The 17,916-nt window shown below is 36.4% G+C and overlaps 1 long non-coding RNA gene across 1 annotated transcript in view; it reads left to right on the top strand.

Moving 5' to 3' along the window:
* The first annotated feature begins 16,516 nt into the window (after positions 1-16,516).
* Positions 16,517-17,916, top strand: part of LOC110344908 (uncharacterized) — an 82,588-nt gene continuing 81,188 nt past the window's right edge. The window contains exon 1 of the long non-coding RNA XR_015449702.1: positions 16,517-17,151. This is a non-coding gene — a long non-coding RNA (uncharacterized LOC110344908). The remainder of the gene's footprint in view (positions 17,152-17,916) is intronic.

Here is a 17,916-nt window from a genome sequence, read left to right as displayed (position 1 = left end):
GAGCCACACTCTGGATTAAATTGAGGCCTTTGTCATCACAGCGAGTGTTCCAGCGTGGCTCTTGCCAGAAAAACTCTGGACAAAGGAAAGGCAGTTTGCAGGGTCCTTTTAAGGACCCTTCTATTTGGGGAGGTCCCAGGGAGAGGGAGAGCACAAGTGGAATTTTACAGGTGCAGAACTTTGCTAAGTTAGTGGGGGTCAGGGAAGTTTCACGCAGTTTAATTAAAACAAAATATCACGCAAGTGAGGAGTCTTCTGCTTACAAAGTAGTAAAGATAACATAGTTGCAAACTCCCACGGATGCAGAGGTTTGTCATTCATTAACTGAGGGGACACCCATGGGGGAAAGGGAAGGCAACCACCCAGAATTACTCAACTTTACACAAATGGAGTCAGGTCGGCTATCACAAACTTATGCTCTGTTAGCAAATGTAACATCAATGGGTAACTGGTTAACCAATTGTTGAATATCACATTCTGCTTAGTTTGGGAGATAGGAGCAACAAGTCTGTTTACAATATTTGGTTAACTACTGTGTGAATAAAGACTTGGTGGCTAAGTTCCAGGATAAATTTCTAAATTGAAAGTATAATATGTCTTTGCATTTACCAGGATATATATTTTAATACAGTATTTTGAAGACTTATTTGGGAAATACCAGCTAAAGCTACACTGATCACAAAATGCTGTAAGCTGTTCATCCATAGTCATGTGTTCAGATGGTGTATACACTGCTTGACATTTTGAAACAAAGCATTCAAACAGTGAGTGGACAGCAGCCAGATTATCAGTCTTTTTCTTTCTTGGTGGGTGGTTTTGTCATGAAACCTCAGGCAATTTTGAAGGAAACCAAATCTCCTCAGTGTTATTGTTATTCTATAAACCTCAAGCCCACACCCATCACTTCTCCAGAAATCTTACATTCCTACAATTAACATGAGAAAGCCCTGCTAAGTACAGCAGATCTATGAATGCTTTCAGTTCATACAATGAGGTGTCATAATGAACACATTTTCAGGTATGACTATTGTGCATACAGAATGTTTTACTTATATTTCATCATTTGTGTATTTCACAAAAGGTTGTAGCATACCGTCTGTTACAAACAATTTCCAACACTGAATCCCAGTGCTGGCATTTCATCCAATAAGTTTCACACCTTTCAAGAAACTTAATTATACTTTTGGACCTAGTTCTAACATTGGCTCATTCAGGGATGTGTGACCATTTTGTTGCATTTAAACTAGTTAAATATGTACTCAACATTACTGGTTTCTTTTTCATCTGAATCAAAGAAGTCTTCATTCCCCTTTTCTGTATCAGTCAATTCTTGCTCTGTTTCACTGTTACAGAAACTTTGGCTCAAATGTCCAATGTCAAAGTCATCATCAATGTATTACACTATATCAATAGAGTCAAGGACAAAAACCATATGATTATCTCCATAGATGCAGAAAAAGCATTTGACAAAATCTAACATGCATTTATGATAAAAATCCTACAAAAAATTGGAATAGATGGTCTCTACCTCAAACTGATAAAAGCCATCTATGAAAAACCAACAGCCAATATCATACTAAATGGTCAAAAACTGAAATCCTTCACACTAAAATCAGGAAGAAGACAAGGATGCCCACTGTCACCACTCTTGTTCAATATAGTTTTAGAAACATTAGCCCTGGCAATTAGACAAGAGAAATAAATAAAAGGAATAAAGATAGGAAATGAAGAAGTCAAAGTGTTATTTGCAGATGATATGATACTGTATATAGAAGACCCCAAGAACTCCACCAGAAGTCTTCTAGACTTAATAACCAAATTCAGTCAAGTAGCTGGTTACAAGGTCAACACACAAAAATCAATAGCTTTCCTCTACACAAATGACAGACTCACTGAGCGAGAAATAGGGCAAAACAATTCCTTTCACAATAGCATTCAAAAAACTGAAATACCTAGGAATCAACCTAATGAAAGAAATCAATGACCTCTTCTCTGAAAACTATAGCACTCTGAAAAGAGAGATTGAAGATGATATCAGAAAATGGACAGACATCCCCTGCTCCTGGGTAGGAAGGATTAATATAGTGAAAATGGCCATACTTCCAAAACTTCTATATAGATTCAATGCAATCCCAATTGAGGTCCCAGCAGCATACTTCATAGACCTGGAGAAAACAATCCAAAAATTCATTTGGAACAAGAAGAGACCCAGAATAGCAAAAGCAATTCTAGGTAACAGAGACATGGCAGGGGGTATCACAATCCCCAACCTGCAACTATACTACAAAGCTACTGTGATAAAAACAACATGGTACTGGGAAAGAAACAGACTTGAGGACCAGTGGAACAGATTAGAAGATGCAGAAACACCGCCAGACACACTCAGCCATCTCATCTTTGATAAAGGAGCCAAACATTCTCACTGGAGGAAAGATAGCCTCTTTAATAAATGGTGCTGGAAAAAATGGGCTTCAATTTGCCAAAGATTAAAACTAGACCTCTATCTCTCACCATGCAGTAAACTAAAATCAAAATGGATTAAAGATCTAAATATTAAAATAGAAACTCTGAACCAGTTGGAACAGAGGTTAGGTAGAATTCCTGAAGACATTGGTGTAGGAAAAGCTTTTATGAACAAAACCTCAGTTGCCCGTGAACTAGCACAAACAATCAACAAGTGGGATCTCTTCTTATTAAAAAGCTTCTGCATAGCAAGAGAAACCACCAGCAGTGTGAAAAGACAACCCACAATGTGGGAAAAAATCTTCACCTGCTCTTCCTCAGACAAAGGTCTACTATCTCAAATCTATAAAGAACTGAAAAAGATTAGACCTCCTAAATTTAAAGACCCAATCCAAAAATGGGCATCTGAAATAAACAGACATTTCTCAGACAAAGAAGTAGAAATAGCAAATAAATACACGAAAAAATGTTCAACATCACTGGTCATTTGAGAGATGCAAATGAAAACAAGGCTGAGATTCCACTTCACACCAGAAAGAATGGCTGCTATCATGAAATCAACCAATAACAAATGCTGGTGGGGCTGTGGGGAAAGAGGAACCCTGCTCCACTGCTGGTGGGAGTGCAGGCTGGTGCAACCACTGTGAAAATCAGTATGGAGATACCTCAAAGAACTAGGACTGGAAGTCCCATTTGACCTCACTATTCCACTGCTGGGCATCTTCCCCAAAGAATTAAAAGAATCATACCACAGTGATATTTGTGTGTCCATGTTCATAGCAGCACAGTTTGTAATAGCTAAAACTTGGAAACAGCCCAAATGCCCATCAACTGGAGACTGGATAAAGAAAGTGTGGTTTTTTTTTTATAAAATGGAGTACTACTCAGCCATAAAAAATGAGAAATTAGAGACATTTATAGCTACGTGGATGCATATTGAGGCAATACTCTTAAGTGAAATAAATAGGACACACATGTATAAATACTGAATAGTTTCTCTGGTGTGAGAAACTGAAAATGTAAATAAGGACTAAATGTATAATAGGTAATGTGAAATAGGAAGAAAAGGGGCAAAGGGGAAGGAAGTGGGAGGGCTAGGGGAAAGGTTAGAAGGGAATGGGATTAATATGAGAAAATGGAAAAATAGGAACAAAATCTTTGCAAATAGGGAGGACTGGAGGGGTTGAAGGGAGGGCTGGGCAAGGGTGAAAAATAAGAACCAAGAGAGACTATGTAAAGGTGCAAATCTCCAATGATGAATGTCATTATATTGTATACCTAAAATGTACCAATGTTTAGAATGAATAATCGATAAGGCAAAATAGGAAGAAAAGGTCCAAAGGGGTAGGGGTAGTGGGAGGGGCAGGGGAAAGGAAAGAAGAGAAAGGAAAAAATGATGAGAAGTGGAAAAAATGGAAATAAAGTCTTTGTAAATAGGGAAGGGTGGAGGGCGTGAAGGGAGGACTAGGAATGGGGAAAAAATAAGAACCAAGATGCATCATGTAAAGGTACAAGTTTCCAATGAGAAATATAAATATGTTGTATACCTACAATGTGCCAATAAAAGAATTTTAAAAAAAGAAAACATTTTGAATTATATAGTAATTTTTATTCCATTTATTATAGTTAATCATCTCTAAATAAACATTGTTTATTAGGATGAGAGTCATGAGACTTTTTAAAACAGAAAAATGAAGTTTTTATTCTGATTTTCTAACAAATACAAATCAGAGAAGCAATTGAAGTTTAAACTAGTGAGATGTACTGGCTTTCTTGGAAATTTAAAAACATTTCTTGGAATTATAAAAGAAGCAATTATAAACTCCAGGAAACACATGGAAAATGTTTGTACTGACTCATTTTTACTAGTCATCATTCTTTATCCATGGATGAGAATGGTTAATATATCAATTCATTTTAATTATATTATCATTATAATCAGGTAGCATGCTGATAAGATTCACTAAATACAAGAATATGTATTAGAGGTATACATACTTTTGTGTTAATGCTTATAGTGACTTTTCCATGCACAGATATTCTCTCCACTTCATATTTGCAGGGTTTTATACCATTCTTCAGGAAAATAAAACCTCAAGTACTGATGCTGTTTTTAATTTCCAAAAGAAAACAAATTTCATGGTACAATTACAAATCTCTATGTAAGTGCCTTGTCTACCTAGAAATATTTAGTTATAAGTTAATAGAATGATAAAAATTTTATGCAAAGAAAATTGACTGATTTGCAGATAGTTGCATTTATATGAGCTTATTTCATTTCTTAAGAGAGCTCAACTTAATGTTAATGATTGGAATATATCCTGAATCCATTACAGCTAAATGAATGCTTTTCTATTTGCTTAGCCAGGAAGTACTTTGCAAACTAAATTTGATAGCATTTAAAATTGTAGGATAATAATTGGGTTAATATTTTGTGAGTAGAAGAGTTACAGGTAAATAAAAAAAAGAGACAAGATGATAAATATTTAGGGGCATCCCATTTTAGGAGTAGGTTGGGCCAATGTGACAATTAGAAAGAAGGCAGCAGTAAAATATGGGGGAAATGAGAAAGAACTTTCTAATCATTAACTTATTTTGTCACAAATATTTATATGCTTGACCAAACAGAAAAAAAAGTGGATTTCATTTATACGTTATTTACAGCAGGAGGATGTGGAGAAATTTATTCTGGCAAAATCATTTAGTAATAATTAGATGTTACAGGAAGATGAGTTGCTTAGATATAGAATGGGAATTTGGAACAGAAATCTGTAACACACGAGTATTAAGCAAAATATGAATGATTCTCTGAAGTCCTTCTAAAGTAGATGTAGGTACTTCTCGCATATATTTGATTTTCAAGAACAGAAGCAGTCCTTTTCATAAAAGCACTCTTATCTTGAGGAACACTGTCCATTTTTTTTAATTCATTAAGTTTATTGGTACATTTTATGTCTACAATATGATGACATTCATCATTGGGAATCTGTACCTTTACATAATATATCTTGGTTCTTATTTTTTTCCCCCTTCTCCTGCCCTCCCTTCAACCCCTCCACCCCTTCCTATTTATGAAGACTTTGTTTCCATTGTTTCTTTTTTTAGCATTCTTTCCTTTTCTTCATATTCTTTCTCCTACCCCTCCCACTTCCCTTTCCCCTTTGGATCCTTTCTTCTTATTTCACATTATCTATTATACATTTTGATCTTCATTTGTACTTTCAGTTTCTTATACTAGAGAAACTATTTGGTATTTACACATGTGTGTCCTATTTATTTTGCTTAAGAGTATAGCCTTGATATGCATCCGCTTAGCTATAAATGTGTCTAGTTTCTCATTCTTTATGGCTGAGTAGTACTCCATTTTATGAAAAAACCACATCTTCTTTATCCAGTCACCAGTAGCTAAAGTTCCTGAGACACACCTGTTTGAAGAAGTCCTACTGCCTAATTGAATTTGTGATTTATAGCATGCATGCATACATAAAGCACACATATTCAGATATCCAGGCCAATAAAGCTCCTTCTTATTTTTCATGGCTCCTGATGCTTGACTCTGTCTTTGATACACATTTGTCATGCCCTATCATATTTTTGCTAGAAATAATGGATAGTCAGGAAGTTAATACATGATGTCATATAAAATACATTCAAAACTGATTGCTTTAACTGTAGCAAAAATGTTCTTTAAAATTATATTTCAGATAATTTTATTTCTAGGGTCATGATTGTGACCTTTTATTAGAAAGTTTGCCTTTTATTAGAAAGTTTCTAGTTTTAAATTTACGACTTTATGTGTTCACCTCCTTCCTAAATTATTTTAAATAATAAACCAAAAGAAGTTGATACTGTGACTAATTCAAAAGAAATGGGAGAAATTGTCCTAAAGATGAAAAGATGCCATATGAAGACCAGAGGGTAGACAATGGTTCCAAAATACTGTATATGCAAAATGTTTTGATTCTTAGTGAAGAAAGTACATCTGCAAAAATTTGTGGGGTGACTAAGGAATTTTCCACACAAAATAAAAATGTTTAAAATGGTAGAATATAAAATGATATGGATTATATCTAGATGTCCCCCCCAAAGCCTCATGTGGTCATAGGTGGGGCTTTTTGAGGTGGCTGGTCTGTCTCATCCGGGATGTGAATACTACCCACCATGAGTAGGTTACCCTTATATCCTAGGTTATAAGGGACAGACAGAAGGTCACTGCCTGTTGCTTGTCACTTGCTGCTTGCTGCTCTGCCACCTTCTGCCTGCCATGAAATGTTTCTCCTCTGTGTTGCCCCTCTGCCATGCTACCAAGCCTGAAGCCAGGCAGCTGTGAACTGAAACCTCTACAAATTGTGAGCCAAATAAACCTTTCCTCCTTTAACTTTGGGTGTCAAATATGTTGGCTCAGCAATGATAAAAGTAACTAAGACATAAAGTAATCTCTTCTTATCAAATTTTAGGGATGATATACGGAATACAATATCCTCAAGTTTTTGGTTTTGTGACAAACTATAGGAATGCTATTACATTTTGTGTTTGGCTTTATCTGTAACAAGGAGTTGCAGTGCCCACATAAAGAATTCCATCATTAAAAAAAAGAAAAGAGAAAAGGAAAAAATAACTGATTTAAGGATGGTCATCAGAATCACTATAGTCTATGTTGGATTTTCCATAACATGTTGGGGCTTGTGCATGTGCATGTATGGGATGTTAAAGATGGAAAATTAAAGGATTTAAAGACCCACAAACTGTATTAAAATTTTATAATGTCAGTTTAAGCTAATGCTTCATTTATTAATCCATACATTTATACAAATACTTTTTAGGCATAATGTTAGATACTTAGATTCAGAGAATAAAGTTACATTCTAAGAAGTCAGACATTAAAAAATTTTTACAAAGATAAAAATGCATCTCTTTTCACTTTTTAAAAAGTGTTTAGAACATGTAGTTATTCTTATTCAAAAATATATTAAGTCTATGCATTTATTTTTATTTTAAAATGAACTAATGTATTATGATTTAAATTTTTCTCAATTATACTTTTGAATATGTGGACTATAGATATATTATTATATATTATATATGTCTATATTAGCCTACAATAGATAGATATTATATTATCAAAAAGCTCTTTGGAGTCTTCTAAACTCAAGTGTAAACAGTTCCAAAAAGTTCCAAGACCATTGTTAGAGAACATAGATGTGAACCAGCCTCAGGAGTGTCATGAGTTATTTTTGTGCAAATAGTTTATGAATCCCAACAGTTGCCATTTTTGGTGTAAAACAACTGTTGACTTAGCTCTTTCAACCCTAGTGAAAGAATTGTTAAATAATTGTGTGGTAGCCTATTGTTCTTCAAAATAATGGGAACAAAAAATTGTTACAATCCTTTACTATATTATGTGGGCATGGTTTTATTTGAAAAGAAAAGATGTTTCATGTGTAACACTTAACATAAAACATTCACTTACATAATAAATCCAAAATGGCACTTAAATTCCAAGAAATAGAAATAAGCCAACTGGTTCCAAAGGTGACAATCATATTATGACCATCAATAGTTTACCTGGAATAAAGACTTAAATTATCGATAATTAAATATAATAAAAGAAGGTCAATTTTGGAAGGTTCTTCCACAATAAAGAAGAATAAAGAAGAGGAAAGAAAGAATTCCTAGTTGGTTTAAAATGTCTGGTATTGTGTTTTCATTCTTTCATTATGTTTTATATTTCCCTGGAAGGCACATTATATATTTAAGAATGGCTGATTTTCACTTAATTTTCTTTCATCTCAATTTTTCCAAATGGCAAAAATCTGTTTATGTGTGAACTTTAAAATTTAGAGGAAGATTCTACAATGCTAATTGGGTTTATCCTTGAAGAAATTTCAGTTAAGATTTTTAAAACATGTTTACCTCTTAACCTAAGCTTTTAAATACTATTTTCTCATATTGTATATATGTATTACTCAAATATACTAACTATATTCCAAATTTGAAAACTTTGTGCCTAAAATGATATTAAATGTTTTCAGGAGAGAGATGACCTAGTACTAACATGTAGTTTAATTATAAATCGTTACTCTCAAGACAGAAAACAAAACACTCTTTTCTACTTTCAAACCTTCCAGGACTCCTCATCATACAGTTTTTTATACCTAATGAAGGTGATGTTACTTACAAATTTAATAAAACAAAGGCATCTTTAAATGGCTGTTTTTTCATTTGTTTAAGCAAATATTTACTGTCATCTTACTGCCAAGAACTTTGTAAGCCACTAGCATAGTTTCAAACAAATACACGCTTATCAAGTAATACTTTTTTGCTTCACGAAAATCTAAACCTGAATGTATCTAGTATCTGCTTTTTTTTGGTGTCAGAAATTGAACTGAGGGCCCCATGCTTGCCAGGCAGGTATTGTGCCACTGAGCCACATCCCTGGCCCTAGAATCTGCTATTTTTGGACTGATCACAAGTATTGATAAATATCATTCTGTGTTCCAAATATAAGGTAGTGAGTAGGATAAAACTCTAGTATTGATTTATATTTACAAATATGAGGAAGCATTTGTTCAAATTATGAGTCAAATAATTATGTTGTCTTCACCATAATATTGTAATGAGAACTTTTTAATAATCTCTGCCGTTAATATTGATACATATTGATACATATACAAAAATATATTCAAGGGGTTAGAGATTTAGCTTAGTGGTGCCATGCCTGCCTCACAAGCATAAGGTCAATCGCTGGTACAGGAAAAAAAAGTAAAATTAAAATTTAATGAAATATATTCAAGGTCAATATAGCTAAGTTTATATTTTAGTTCTATGAAGGTGGAAATCATAATACAGCAGTTTTAAAAAACATGACCATGCATCGTTTAATAATTGGACATGTTCTGAGAAATGCGTCGGCTGGTGATTTTGACACTGCGGATATCACAGCGTGTACTTACACAAGCCTAGAGATCAATCACTCCACTGCTCTCGATGGAATCTTGTGTCTACAGGATATATGACCCTGCTGCTGGTGTAGCAAGGAACTATTTAGCAGCAAAGCTTTTTGTAAGTAGGAAGAACATGCTAAAAATGATTAAAAGTAGAACATTATACATACATAAACCAGTAACAATCCATTATTATCATTACCAAGTACTATGTACTCTGCATAATTGTACATATCATGCTTTTGTACAACTGTCAGCTCAGTGGGTTTTTTTTCAGTGGGATCACCACCAACCAAGAATAATGCATTGCAATGTGGTCTGAAGGCTAAGATGTCACTAGGTGATATGAAGATTTCAAAACCACTATAGTTTTATGGGACCACTGTGCTAGGTGGCCCGTCACTGACCAGAGTCATTATGTGACACATGCTGTAGAAAAATTATACTAAAAAAACTCCTGATGTCTATAGTCTTCATAACAGCATATGAAATCAAACTTCAAACCAGTGCTGAGGAAAAATCAGTATAATATTTCTAAATTACTTATAAGAAGCACATGACTGAGAAACTGCCAGTTTCTTACACCATGAAAAAAAATTTTAACAATCAATAGACTAGAAATTTCCTAGCTTAATGGGCCAAATGAATCAGTTATTCTTTTCATTCATAAAGATGTATAACTAGCATCACCATTTGTAAGCAATAAGTGACATGTTGCTTATGAAGCAAAAAGTGATATATTACAGACTGTAGGGAAGAAAGCCTATAATGTTTTTAAGAAACATAATAATTATATTGATCTTAAAATGAATGAACCAGGTTCATGTGATTATAAGCTTTTAAGACATGGCTAATCCTAAAATGTGTTATAACATAAAACACAGATTTCAAAGGCATAGCATAAGTAAAATGATGTAATATATTTCATTCACAATTTTTATATTGATTGCATATTGAAATGATAATTTTTGAGTACATTAATATAGATTGAAGCATAGTTTGTTTTTCCTTTGTTAATATGGCTGCTTGAAAATTTAAAATTTTCTCTGATTTTATTTCTTTTGAACAATATATTTTGATATAGATAATTGATTAGTGAAAGGTATAGATTAAACAATTCTACACCTCACTATGAAAGATTATATGTAAAACATATTAGTAATAGCTCTCATTTTAGTGTGTTTGCCAAGTTTCTTGATGTATTCAGTGTAATTAATTTCCAAATTTGTCAAATATGGTATTTTGTAACTACTGAAACTACTTAAAAATTTTTAAATCTATTTTATTTTGGCATTCAAAATTATAGCATTTTTGATAAATATTAGTGAGCTTCCCTTGAAAAGAGTTTGTTGAAAACATCAAACAAATTAGAGAGCATTTGAAAACTTAAGACCAATGGAAATACATTTACGGGCAAATTGCATACAAAATCTGTGGAACATATATGACGTCTTTGAAAAATACTATACTTTTGGTAAAAATTTTACAAATTCTTTTAAGCAAACATTAGCTGATATTAGCACTTAGGGTGACTTGAAACATATTCTTATCTTTGAACTGACAGTAAGTTTTAGACTTGGAATTAGCCCCTTTCTCTTAGACACCTAGTACTGCCTTGGCAGCTTAGCTTACCAGTGTCTGAGGCGTTAAAGATTCAAATGTCAAAAAGAAACAGAACAGGAAATATATTAAATAACAAAAGGTCTAAATTGCAGCCATACTTTTATTACACTGAATGATTGTGTGAAAGACACTAAATCAATGGAAAATGGCAGAATGAGAATCTCTCTCTGTGTCTGTCTCTCTCTGGTGGAAGTTATGTGCTCAGACTTTAGGTAGCCTGCCTTTCATTGAGTTTCCAGACTGCTTTTTGGCCCCAGTGGAACTGTTCTGCAGTCCCAAAAATTGTAAAGTGGTCCAAGATTTTCTTAGTTTCCTTCCCACCTTTCCAAATCTCTTTAAATTCCAATCTTAACCTGGACTTTTGTCCAAAGTCTTCTTGAATTCAGAGCTTTTCGGAGGCTCCCTCTAACACCACCCGTGCTGGCTGCTCCTCAGCTCTTTCCTGGTATTGCCCGTCAGTAACCAGTGGCTGCAGCAGTAGATGCAGATGGCATTGTGCACTGTGCCTCCAGGTAAAACATTTACAACCTAACAGTGGCTCTTTCAATTCACTGCTTTAATAATATTATTGTTCATACAAAAAGTTTATGACTCAATATTCAGGTGTGGAATATTTGTATGAAATTGACCTTTTAGAAGTCCTTTAATTAAATAACAGGCACGAATAACCCGAGTTTTGATTCTTCCTGTATAAAATTTCTATAGTTATCATTGTATTCAGTCATCATTACAAATGTCTTTGGATTAGAAAGGGCCTATCAATCTTGGGAGAACAAGAGAGAAGTCTTAGATGGTAAGGTTTTCTTATTCTGGAAAATAATGCTTTTTTATTACGTGTGTGTCGGGAGTTTCTGCATGAACTTGGGAAATCACCTCACACTTAAAATCTGACATTGGCTGTCCGAGGCCGAGCACCGGCTGCGCCTGCGGAAACAACTCCGTTTGGCTCTGCTCACAGAGGAAGGCTTCGCCTGGGGAGGATCTCCTATCTCATAGGACCTCGTATCTCCTATCTCGATGCCAGCTTACCCCGGACGCTCTCCTTTCCGCCCTCAGCAGCACGAGCTGGGCTCTCGGCTCGGCTCGCACGGACCCGGGGTCAGACAGATCACCCCCCGTAGGGCACCCAGGCTCCCTCCGGGTACCGCGCACCCAGTAAACAGCGGCTCCGAGAGCCCTGGTCCCCGACCGCTCGGAGGCACCGACCCCGGCCCCATACTTGGAAACTACCCACGTCTCTGTGGGCTTTCTTCTCTTTGGCCCTCACTGTCCCCTTCCTAGGCAGTGGGAGGGAATCAGTCTCCATTCCCAAGTTTACACAGACTGCTGCATGACAGATATAAGACCCTGACTTCAGGTATGAGATTTTTAGATGCTAAACTTTGTGGAAGTGCATTACTTTTATATTCTTAAACTCAGTCTCGATAATAGGCCAATAACAAAAGATAAAATAAATGAGTAAAATGCATAAATTTCAGTCCACCTATTGCCAAATCACTGGAAAGTTTGTATGTTTTCATCAAATTTGTACAGTATATTAGGTATAATCTGCCTTAGAAAATACACCATACTTCAAACAGACTTTCTTACTAATTCTGAGAGGAATGAAGTGAGACAATTTAAAGAGATGGGTCAGGGGCCGGGGATGTAGCTCAGTGGTTCTGCCGTCTGCCTCACAAGCACAGGGTCCTGAGTTCGATCCCTGGCACCAAAAAAAAAAAAAAAAAGAGAGAGAGATGGGTCATATTTCAAAAAAACAAAAACTTGAAGAATAATTGTAGGAAAAGCGTGTCCTGGAAGGTAGAAATATGTACAGAAGTTGCTTTGCAGAGTCCCAAGTGGAAGGGAGAACTTAAAAGAGGTACACAGTTCCTACTCTTCCGTAGGGCAGCTGAATGTGACATTTTAGCAGAGCCAGACTTCTTGTTAAGATTTCTGGAATTACTAAATTTCCACAAATAATAATAAGACAGTGCTCTGAGAGACTGTCACGTGACAAGTTGTCTCAGTTAGAAGCCACATCTTAAAGGAGGAGAGGTTCATGTGGGCTCATAGTTTGTAGAGGGTTCACTTCATACTTGGCTGCCTCCAAGTAGGGAAGCATAACAGAGGGGCCTGGCAGAGGAAAAGTTACTCACCTCATGATAACTGAGAAGTAGCAAACAAAAGGAGAGGTCAGGGAAGGAGGCTTGCCCTTCCTTGTCATGACTCCAGGGATCTGCCTCTTCCTACCAGCCCCTGCCATCCAACACCATGCCAGCTCCAGTGACCCCGTAATCGAATCACTTTCGACAACCCCCCACCTCTGAATGCAATAGGCTTTGGAGAGACCTCCAGACAGAAATCATAACACTCCACGCCTGTCCCCCTGAAAGACTCATGCATGTCTCTTTATACAAAATACATTTAGTTCATCTCTAAACGCTTCTGAAGTCTTAACAGTTTCAGCACTGCTGAAAAGTCTAAGTCCGAAGTCTTCTCTGGAATATAAGGCACACACAGCTGTGAACCTTGAAACACTAAAAAAGGAAGGTAAACAATGTCAACACACAGTGGCCCAGGATAAAAATTTTCATTCCAAAAGGGAAGAATAGGCAGATAGAAAGAGGTGGAGCCAAAGCAAGGACAAAACACTGCAGGGCAAACATTAAGTCACATAGTTCTGTGTCCAGCACTGATGGCAAGTTGTGACTGTGAGGCATAAATGCTACAGGACTTGGGTGGCCCTATCCCTATAGTATTTCTGGTGGTTGTAGACCTCGTGGCTTCAATTCTGAGCTGGCTTCACTCACTCCTGGCTCTCCTCAAATGTGCCACATTCCTGTCTTCTCCAACTTCCTGGGTCTCCACTGTACTCCAACTTCACTCTAGGAGCTTCATGCACTGCCATCTCAGGCACACACTGCCTGGACTCCAAGAGCATTTGAAATCTGGGTGGAAACTTCCCTGACCCTACAAATTTTGTATTCTGCTTGTAAAACTAGCACCACATAGAAGTCTATTCAAAGGTGTGCCACCAGTTTCAGCAGTAGCCAGGGACCCTTGAATCATGGCTGCAGAGGGCTCTGAGTACCTGGATAGCTGAGCATCATGAACCAAATCTAGAAGAATCAGTTCTTTCAGTGACCATTCTTAAGTATAGTGCTCTAGTCTTACAGTAAAGTCTTTCAGTCTTGTACCTTTGAGCTTTCAAAGGGCAGGGTCTTGCCGATTCTTGACATCCCCTCAAGACATTTTTCCTATTGCCTTGATCCATAGAACTTGGCTTTGTTTTAATGGTAATCTTTTCAGCAGCCAGGCTCTCCTCTGCTCCATCTTCACAGTACAGTACTTCCTTTTCTGAGGAAACTGAAAACTTTTTAAATGGGCTTTTGGCCTTGATTTTCAGTATAAAACTGGCTAAAAGCATCAAGCAGTATCCATTCTCTTTCAATAAGGCCCTCCCTCCAACACCAAGCTAGCTCTAGTGCCTCCATACTCCAAACACCTTCTACAAAGCCCTGCCTCTGAGAGCCTGAGGCTTTTGTGGATGTCCAGAATAAACCATAACACAAGTGGATGAGTAGCATCCACAATAGGCCTATTGAAACAGCATCCTTGGGGTGACAGAAGAGTGGCAGATGCTTGTTTATTCTGGGGAAGTTCACAGTGCTATTTTTCATGGAAAAGTTTGTTTATCCCTGGATTATGAGGTATTGAAAATATGGATACAGAGGCAAGAACTTTCCAGAGCCTTAATTCTGATCCATTCTGACAAGTTAAACTTAGCAGAGAGTGCCAGGGTCCCTCTCCTGGAACAATGTAGGGAGGCACCTGGGGACTGGAGGTCAAGTGCAGTTATTTTAGTTCTATGTCAGGGCAAACTCATGGAGAAGGTGGTTCACTGGTATTCATGGCTGGGAAAGCACCAGACCTAACTCTGGTTTATCTTGGGATTGATAGGAACTCATGACCTTGGGCTTTGGACCTGTATCCAAGGGGTCTGCGGAGGGCCAATTCTCTCTTTAGGGTACCAAATGCCCACAGAGAAGTTTGAACAAGCTAACCCTGAACTTGCACAGCATTTTACCTATAAGCTCCATCTTCATCACCAGAAGGGCAGATGCTTGGGAACTGCTGCTTTGGACGTGGTCTGAGTGTGCCCTCCGAAGGTTCACTTGGGGAGGCTTGGTTTCCAGTGTGATGGTGTTGAGGTGGTAGAATTTTAAAAATAAGGGGTGCAGAGGAAGGTAATTAAATCCCTGAGGGTTCTGTCATCATCAATGGATAGTCCTAATCTTGCGGAGTGTGTTGGATGTGGCCAGAGTGAATTAGTTGCCAGAAGAAAAAGTGGTTATAAACAGCATGAGCCTGGCCTCTCACAAGCTCTTCCTTCCTGCCTACCCATGTGGTTTCTCCCTGTCACACGTGCTCCCAGCATGACGCCACCTGCCCCGCCATGATGTAACCAGGTCGTCCCTCACCAGAGCCAAGCAGATGTTACTGCCCTTCTCTTAGGCCTCACAACTGTGAAATAAACAAGCCTCTGTTGTGTATAAAGTGTCCAGCACCAGGCACGCCATACAGAGAAAGAGGATGGACCAAGAAAGACATGAAGGTGCTGCTTTCATATGGCAAATCTGCGTGGCATTTTCCAGACGGAGTAGAAGCTGGGTTTTAATGATGGGAGCTAAACAGTGATCAAAACTTTTCTCTTATTCTTTGACTGAGTAGAATATTTGACCTTTTCAGTTTTATAATGACTTCAATATTGATGTTTTATTTCATGAATGTGCTTACAGTAGTACTTACATTTATGTTTCCAGTGTCAATGGTGAAATACACTTTGGACCTATATTCACCGCTGTTTGTTTTAGGCAGACTCTTCAGGATGGACACTGACTGAGACATATTATCTGGATGTTTGCGTGGTTATTAAATAGCTCTGAAAAAGAGAGACAGATATTTGAACATGTACCCCAAATATAAAGGCAATATATGGAATGGAAACATCTATTTATTTTTTGTTTTCATGCTAACACTATTTCTAAATAACAGATATAAAAACTTTTAATTATCAACAAAAACATTAACTTTAAACAAATAAAGACTAATAACTTTTTAATAAAAGGTGATTCACATGCATTTATGAACTGTTTACTACCTTTAAAATCCTTATACTCTGTTTGAACTCAACAACTTTTGGATTGGATAAAAACACATAGTTAAATTCAATGAGAACAATTTTTGCCAAATACTTAGGATTCATCTAAATTACTATCCTAGAGTTTATCATCTTCAAATGTTTCTCTGGTTTTTGAGTTGTTGTATTTAAAATACATAAAGAAAAATTAAAGTATACATATTTTATAGTATATACCATAGCAATTATGAATTTGGAATTATAAAATTAAACTGGAAATCCAGAGATTTTCTAAATATAAGAAATGTAAAATTTTTGAAATTTATTTTTAAAAATCCTGTAATTTACTGAAAATCAATAACATTAACATTTCTAATTTAATGCCACTCACAAAATAAAATCCTTTACTATAACTGCTCTCGGAAGAGTAGTTAAGTTTAATGTATCTCAAAAGTCAACTTTGGTTAATGTAACACCAGACTTTTAAACTTGGAAGATGAAGTAGCTAAATAATAAAAAGTTTAACTTTTTACTTTCCTACTTAGTCCATAGTAGATATATTTCCATGGTTTTATTAAAAGTACATGTTTAAACAAAAAGCTAAATTGAAGCAAAGTCCTGTGTTAGCATAGTGTATTCAGGGATTTCTATTAAGTACAGATACTAACATATTTGGAAATATTGAGAAATATACATATGGCTTGTTTAAATTTGTGAGTCACCTTTGCAATGATACAGATATAAAGGCCTATAGGTTGATCTAATGTCAGAATGAGTCATAATGAGAATTACACTGTCAAACTACAGAGCAAAAAACCACACAATATAATAAAGAAAGACAGACTACCAAAGAGTTAGACCTTGAACTTTAAAGTAAATATGGGTTAGATATTATCTAGGGCAAAGACAACCATATGGACAGTCATTTGTACTTCGAAAGAGCCTTCGTGGAGCCTAAATATCGACTACTGTGTGATTTATGGAAAGCTCAGAAGCAATGTAAGAATTTTTATTCTTCTCTCTCTGAGTCCAAATGTTCACTGTTGTTACTTATTTGGTTAAATATCATTTTGGGTTTCGGTCTTTTTTCAAACTTCTGGAGATATACACAATTACTGTCAATTTCAATGTGGGACTCAAAAATGTATCACATAATATCCTAAGACAAATATATTTTTATTAGTAAATTCTCTCAAATCACTTCAAATAGAGAGGAGCTTCGATTAGAAACTTCTGTAAACAAAGACAACCTAAATGAAAACTCTCTTCTTTTTGAAAATATAAAGAAAGGAGAATTGAACTTATAATGTTCTCTATTATGGGATTTGGTCTGTCTATTTTTAAAATAATTGGAAAGATCTAGGCCCCAAATCAATGGGAGGAAACCTGATTGAGATTTAATAACAACTCCAACCCTGGCTGAAGAAAGCAGAGAGCGCTGGATTGTGGGTGGAGGCGCTGACGAGCTGCTGCCAGCAACAGTGGCGCTGGAGAGAATTTTGACCATTTCATTTCCAGTCTAGGCTTGCTCCTCACCAGGACAGGCGCAGTCTCAACAAAATGAGACACCAGGGTGGTTAAAGAAGGTATCTGCTGGCCCGTAAATCGATTATTGTTTCAGTTTAACCGACTAATTATGTCTCTGGGAAAAGGACTTTCTCTTTTTTTCTGGTTTTTTTTTCTTTTTTTGGTACCAGGGATCGAACTCAGGTCCTTGAGCTTGCGAGGCAGGCGGCAGAGGGACCACTGAGCTAAATCCCTGGC

Source organism: Heterocephalus glaber, unplaced genomic scaffold (genome assembly GCF_053883595.1).
Source record: "Heterocephalus glaber isolate CG9 unplaced genomic scaffold, H.glaber_assembly_v1.0 deba00000768, whole genome shotgun sequence".
Lineage (NCBI taxonomy): Eukaryota > Metazoa > Chordata > Mammalia > Rodentia > Bathyergidae > Heterocephalus > Heterocephalus glaber.
This window is presented reverse-complemented; position numbering and strand designations above follow the sequence as displayed.